The following is a 7,646-nucleotide window of genomic DNA, read 5'->3' on the forward strand; positions in this document are numbered from 1 at the left end:
AATCTTCAAAATAATTTGGAGGTGGTACACATGGAATCATAAAAGACCAAAAGATAAGTGAGTAAAATATTCATTTTGATTGAACGGCATCTTCAGCTAGAGAAAGACGTGGAGACAAAAGGCTGGAGGAGATAAAGACAGCGCAGAAAGAAGACGACGTATGCAGACAAGTGACAAACCACTGTTTCACAGAATGGCCAGAGAGATGTAAGTTAGATCCAGACATTAAACCATACTGGCAGCACAGAATGGATTTTCACCTTGCTCACGACCTTCTCATGAAGGGAGAAGGACTTGTGATACCTCCCCCCTTGAGAGCGGATGCTCTTCAGCGTCTGCATGAAGGCTATCAGGGAATTACAAAATGCCGAGCCAGAGCTACACTGTCAGTATGGTGGCCCGGTATCACAGCACAGATTAGCCAGATGGTGGACAGCTGGGTCCTAAATGGCCAGATCTGCAAGTTTTTCGCAAGCAGGATGAGGAGAGAAGGCGTCAGCAGGCAAAACACTACAACCGCAGACTCCGCTCCAGACCTCTCGCAGAACTGACATCTGGTCAGACAGTTTGGATTAGCACAGAAGGGACTGCTGGGAGTCGTCAGACCTGCAGATACTCCTAGACCATATGTGGTAGAGACTGATAAAGGTCATCTTTGGCCTACAGGGACTGTTACTAGGTCAAGTTGACTGGAAAACCACCTGACAGAATGGACTTGTGAACAAAGAGGGAAGTTCAGTAGAAGAGAGAGAGAGAAGGAGGTTGTTGATAGCAGTAATAGAAATTAATGTCAAAAGGTACACAGCACATTTGACTTAAGCTAAAAGGAGGAGGTGTAATAATAGAACTACTGTTCCCATAATGCTCTGTTCCCCACAGTGCTTTTGTGCCTTGTATGCAGTATTCCAGTTGTTGTATTAAACACGATCTAACCATGTACTGACAGTCCCATCTGCTCATTATACAGTTTAGTCAGGGTGATGACTGATAACTGAGGGGGACAGTTAAGTTACTTTGGTTAGTCTTTATTTATTTATTATTTTTTTATTTTGGGTTATTTCTGTATTTTTTCCCCTTTTTTTAAATTTTCTTTAATTACATTTGGTTGTTTGGAGCCTATTGACACTTGATAGAGGGATTTAATGGACAATAAAGAATGTGCATCCTATCCTATCCTGTAAGGCATTCAAGTTTGTCCATCAGCCCACAGGCCAGCAAGCAAAGGCAGTTTAAAATTTATAAAAGTTTAGATGAATGCAAGTATTTTCTGGCTGATCATGTACACGGGACTGATTGCTTCCTAATCGTATAGTTTTTATTGTTTATCATTTTATATGTTTTATCCTGATTAATTCTGCAAGGTTTTTGTGGTTTTTCGACCTCCCAAGAGCAACTTCGATTTCGTTTTGTTTTTAGTTCATACTTGGTTCAGGCAGAAGTTCTTTTGGTAAGTAGTAGTAAATTTATCGGATTTAAAATTTTAAATAAAAATAATAATTAAGTTCCGTTTCAACCCAAGTAACTTATTTTAGTGTACTCTGCACTTTATTGCATTTAACGGTACGCTAAATAATCTTTAAAGTTAAATACGCTATATAAATTTACTGGGCTGGGAGTACGGGGTCATAGTGAGTTAATTATGGGGCCGGCTCAGTGTTGCGTTTGCAACATGTTTGCCCTTCTGGACGTTAGTGTCCAGTCGGACTTCATCTGCAAGCGATGTAAGCTAGTGGACTCGCTCATGGTCAAGGTTCGCGACCTTGAGGAGCAACCGGCTCTCATCCAATGCAACAGTGAGTTAGAGGAGCAAGTTAATACGCCTTTTAGGGAGAAGGTGTGTACGCCACTAGCCGGGAGGGGGGAGAATGAAGAGCAGAGAGGTTGAGAGAGCTGGGTGACCGTAGGTCGTAGACGCAGGAAAGGGCGTACACACGTTGCAGAGGCGGCATCACCTGAGGTGACTGTGTCGAACAGGTTTCAGGTTCTTCCAGCTTTAGAGCCGGAATGGATTGGGGAGGCAGGTGGGCACTTGGGCACTGAGGAGCCCCCTCCCCCCAGGAAGAGGGAGGTTGTGGTAGTGGGGGATTCCATTATTAGGGGAGTAGACAGTTATGTGTGCACGCGTGATAGAGGGTCCCGTACGGTGTCTTGCCTGCCTGGTGCCCAGGTAGGAGACCTTCCAGATCGTGTGGATAAGCTTTTGGCCCCAGCTGGGGTGGATCCAGTTGTCGTGGTGCATGTTGGCACCAACGACATAGGCAAGGGTAGAAGGGCTGTTCTGCAGGATAAATTTATAGAAGTTGCCAATAAGCTTAGAAGCAGAACGTCCACGGTGGTATTCTCCGAAATACTCCCCGTGCCACGTGCAAGTCAGGCTAAGTTAGCTGAGATAAGGAAATTAAATGTGTGGCTAAAAGGATGGTGTAGGAAAGAGGGGTTTAGGTTTATGGGGCATTGGAGGACCTTCTGGAACAGGTGGGACCTGTTCAAGCCGGATGGGTTGCACCTGAACCAGAGGGGAACCAGTGTATTGGGGAGGCGTATGTGTAGAGTAGTTGAGGAATGTTTAAACTAGGGACTGGGGGGGCAGGGAGGTTAGTTAACTATGTCAGTGGGGGGAAACGGAAAGCCCCAAATAATCATATTGTAAGTGGGCACCGTAATAGGCCTACCCTTTGTTGTCTGTATTTAAACGCCAGAAGTATTAGGAATAAAATTCATGATTTAGAGGCTTTTATCTCATCGGACTCTTATGATATTATAGGAATAACTGAAACGTGGTTGAGTGAAAAGGATGGACAAGAATATAATATGGATGGTTACACGTTGTTCCGTAAGGATCATATAGGAAAAAAGGGAGGTGGTGTTGCAGTATATGTAAAGGAAAACTTGCAGGCAAGGGAACTTACTGATATAAATAAAACTACGGAAGCAATATGGGTAAAATTAGATGCTAAAAACTCAAATAGCCTAATTGTCGGTGTTTGTTACAGAACACCTAATATAGCTGCTGAGGAAAGCAGATTGTTATACAGTGAGATTAGGACTATGAGCAATAAAAATGATGTGGTAGTTATGGGTGATTTTAATCTACCAGGAATGCAGTGGGACATTGTCACTGGCTCTTCAGAAAATGAACTGGAGATGGTGGAATTAGTACAGGATTGTTTTTTACTCAGTTTGTTAACACCCCTACCAGGGGAGATGCCATTCTTGATCTTGTTCTCTCTAATCACCAGGACAGGATTGGTAAATTAGACGTTTTAGAACCACTTGACAGTAGCGATCATAACATGGTCAAATTTGAGGTTAAGTTTAGTGTTCGAAGAGCTAAGTCCAAATCAAAAATATATAATGTTAGGAAGGCTGACTTTAAGTGTATGAGACTAAAACTAGAAACTGTGAACTGGATGGAGTTAAATAACAAAACTGTTGAAGAGGCCTGGGAATTTTTTAAAAGCACATTATTGCAAGTGCAAGAGGACTTCATACCTGTTTCCAGCAAGAATAAATCTAGGAAATTGCAACCTAGGTGGTTTACTAGGGAAATAAAGCATAAAGTAAGGAGGAAAAGGGCTTTGTTCCAGCAATGGAAAATAACTGACGATGACAGAATTAAGCAGGAATATCTAAGTCTACAGGCTGAGTTAAAAAATGATATTGGACGAGCTAAAAGAAATGTCGAAAGGATGGTTGCATTGGAAGCTAAGGATGACGTTAAAAGTTTCTTCCAGTATTTTAACTCTAAAAGAGCTCTAAAACCTGAAATTACTAATCTGCAGGATAGTAAGGGTCTTATAATAGTAAACGACATTGATATAGTAAATTAGTTCAATGATAGTTTTGCACGGGTATTCACTGTTGAGGACCTTAGTAATTTACCAGTTATTACCTATCCAGCATTGTCTATAGCTAATATATATATAACTGAAGCAGATGTTTTGCAAAGCCTAGCTAAGCTCAAAATAAATAAATCACAGGGCCCTGATGGCATCTTACCTATAGTGTTAAAAGAGATGAGGGATATTATTTGCCGACCCTTAACTTTACTGTTTCAAAAATCCTTATCTGAAGGTGTGGTACCTTCTGATTGGAAGCACGCCTTCATAACGCCTATTTTCAAAAAATGGGATAGAAGTAATTTGTCTAACTATAGGCCAATCAGTCTAACTTGTATAACTGGTAAAGTTATGGAGGCTATAATCAAAGAGAAAATGGTAGATTACCTGGACTCCAATAACATTTTGTGGGATAGCCAGCATGGATTTAGGAGAGGTAGATCCTGTTTAACAAATCTGTTGGAGTTTTTTGAGGAAGCTACTCAGGAAGTTGATGATAAGAAGGCCTATGATGTCATCTACTTAGATTTCCAAAAGGCTTTTGATGTTGTCCCCCACAAGAGGCTCCTACTTAAACTCAAAGCGACAGGTATTTTAGGTACCGTAGCGACCTGGATTGATAACTGGTTAACAGATAGGAAACAGCGAGTAGTTATAAGAGGCACAATGTCACAGTGGGCTTGCGTTCATAGTGGGGTACCGCAGGGTTCGATTTTAGGACCACTATTGTTCCTAATTTACATAAATGATATGGATACCAATATATACAGTAAACTGGTGAAATTTGCAGATGACACCAAGGTGGGTGGTGTAGCAGATACTGAATTAGTGGCTCAGCAGCTACAGCGGGATCTTGATTTAATTAGTGACTGGGCCAATACCTGGCAGATGAAATTTAACGTCGATAAATGTAAGGTACTCCATCGAGGGAGCAGAAATATAAAGTACAGGTATTTCATGGGTGTCACTGAAATAAAGGTAGCTGATCATGAGAAAGACCTTGGTGTGTATGTTGATGCTTCCATGTCCCATTCTCGCCAGTGTGGGGAAGCAATAAAAAAGGCCAATAGGATGTTGGGGTATATCTCCAGGTGTGTGGAGTTTAAGTCAAGGGAGGTAATGCTAAGATTATACAATTCCTTGGTGAGACCTCACCTAGAATATTGTGTGCAGGTTTGGTCACCATATCTTAAAAAGGACATTGTGGCCTTAGAAAAGGTGCAGCGTAGGGCCACAAAAATGATTCCTGGTCTTAGAGGAATGTCATACGAGGAACGGTTACTTGAGCTAAATCTGTTCAGTCTCAAGCAAAGGAGACTGAGGGGGGACATGATCCAGGTATATAAGATTCTAACAGGTTTGGATGCTGTTCAACCAAATAGTTACTTCAGCATTAGTTTAAATACACGAACTCGTGGCCATAGGTGGAAATTAGCGGGAGAACATTTCAAGCTGGATTTAAGGAAGCACTTCTTTACACAGCGTGTAGTCAGAGTATGGAATAGCCTTCCTGATAATGTAGTGCAAGCTGAATCCTTGGGTTCCTTTAAATCAGAGCTAGATAAGATTTTAACGACTCCGAGCTATTAGTTTAGTTCTCCCCAAGCGAGCTTGATGGGCCGAATGGCCTCCTCTCGTTTGTATAGTTCTTATGTTCTTATGTTCTTATGTATAATGACAGACAGACAATATGTAAATCAATTTTGAAATCAGCCTATGGCTGGGCAATATTGTACAATAGTAAAGTTTTTTTCATAGGAAATGATATTGATAATTATCCATCCATCCATCCATTTTCCAAACCGCTTATCCTATTGGGTCGCGGGGGGTCCAGAGCCTATCCCGGAAGCAATGGGCACGAGGCAGGGAACAACCCAGGATGGGGGGCCAGCCCATCGCAGGGCACACTCACACACCAGTCACTCTCACATGCACACCTATGGGCAATTCAGCGACGCCAATTAGCCTCAGCATGTTTTTGGACTGTGGGGGGAAACCAGAGTACCCGGAGGAAACCCCACGACAACATGGGGAGAACATGCAAACTCCACACACATGTGACCCAGGCGGAGACTCGAACCCGGGTCCCAGAGGTGTGAGGCAGCAGTGCTAACCACTGCACCACCATGCCGCCCCGATATTGATAATTATCACGATATAATTTTATTCTACATTTTTACTTAAAATTCACATAATTGCGTTTAAAAAGGCAACGTGAAAATTGAGAAACGTGGAAATTGAATTGACTGCAAACTTAAATCTAAATTTAATAAATCATATATATGATATTTGAATGATGTGTGAATGTGCCCTGCGATGGGCTGGCCCCCCATCCTGGGTTGTTCCCTGCCTCGTGCCCATTGCTTCCGGGATAGGCTCCGGAACCCCCGCAACCCAGTAGGATTTGGTGATTTGGAAAATGGATGGATGGATGGATGGATATATATGATATTTGATGTATACACAGGCCTATAGAGGACTCAGACGTCAATCCCTCGCACAGGCCTATAGAGGACTCAGATGTCGGTCCCTCACACAGGCCTATAGAGGACTCAGACATCAATCCCTCGCACAGGCCTATAGAGGACTCAGATGTCGGTCCCTCACACGGGCCTATAGAGGACTTAGACGTCGGCCCCCCACACCGGCCTATAGAGGACTCAGACGTCGGCCCCCCACACAGGCCTATAGAGGACTCAGATGTCGGCCCCTCACACAGGCCTATAGAGGACTCAGACGTCAGCCCCCCACACAGGCCTATAGAGGACTCAGACGTCGGCCCCTCACACGGGCCTATAGGGGACTCAGACGTCGGTCCCCTCACACAGGCCTATGGAGGACTCAGACTTCAGCCCCTCGCACAGGCCTATAAAGGACTCAGACGTCAGCCCCCCACACAGGCCTATAGAGGACTCAGACGTCAGCCCCCCACACAGGCCTATAGAGGACTCAGATGTCATTCCGCTGGATGCATTAGAGAACCAGAGCGTACCTCTGGCAGATACGTGGTGGCTGTGTGGTCAGGAGGGAGGATTGAGGCCTCCTCTCCCCAATAATTGTGGAGGCCTCTGCACTAGGGGGATGTTAGCTAGCCAGGTGGATATTTACTCTGACAAACAGCCCTCTAGGTCCCACAGGTTTGTTACGAGCTGCGAAGATGATCCCAGTGTGTATATAGATGCCATATGCCAGCCGAGGGGCATTCCAGACAAATATAAGGTGAGAAGTGAGATAGCTGCAGGGTTTGAATCATTATTAATTTGGCCTACTGTTAACAAAAATGTGGAATGGATACATTATTTGTACTATAATCAGCAGAGGTTTACCAACTATACTCAGGAGGCACTCGCATCTCTGGGGGAGCAGCTTCAGGCCACCAGTCTGATGGCATGACAGAACAGGGTGGCCCTGGATTGGCTCCTGGCAGAAAAAGGGGGAGTGTGTGTGCTGTTTGGGGATCAGTGCTGTACATTTATTCCCAACAATACAGCCCTGGATGTTTCATTTACTGAGGGTATGAGAAAGTTGCAGGGGTTACAGGATGAGATGGCGAGAAATTCGGGACAACATGACGGGTTGTTTGACTGGTGCTATAATATGTGGGGTAGTTGGCAGTAAGCCCTTATGAAAGCACTCTGTGTGCGTGCTGTGTTCGTTCTTGCTTTGCTACTAATCTTTTGTTGTGTACTTCCTCTTGTTCGCTCCCTAGTGGGAAGAGCGCTGTCTCAGCAGGCGACTATAGCTGCAATGTTTAGAGTGGTGGGAGGACCGTTTGGAGCGGCAACCTCCTGGACCAACACGGAAACG

This window comes from Brienomyrus brachyistius, unplaced genomic scaffold (assembly GCF_023856365.1).
Source record: "Brienomyrus brachyistius isolate T26 unplaced genomic scaffold, BBRACH_0.4 scaffold39, whole genome shotgun sequence".
NCBI lineage: Eukaryota > Metazoa > Chordata > Actinopteri > Osteoglossiformes > Mormyridae > Brienomyrus > Brienomyrus brachyistius.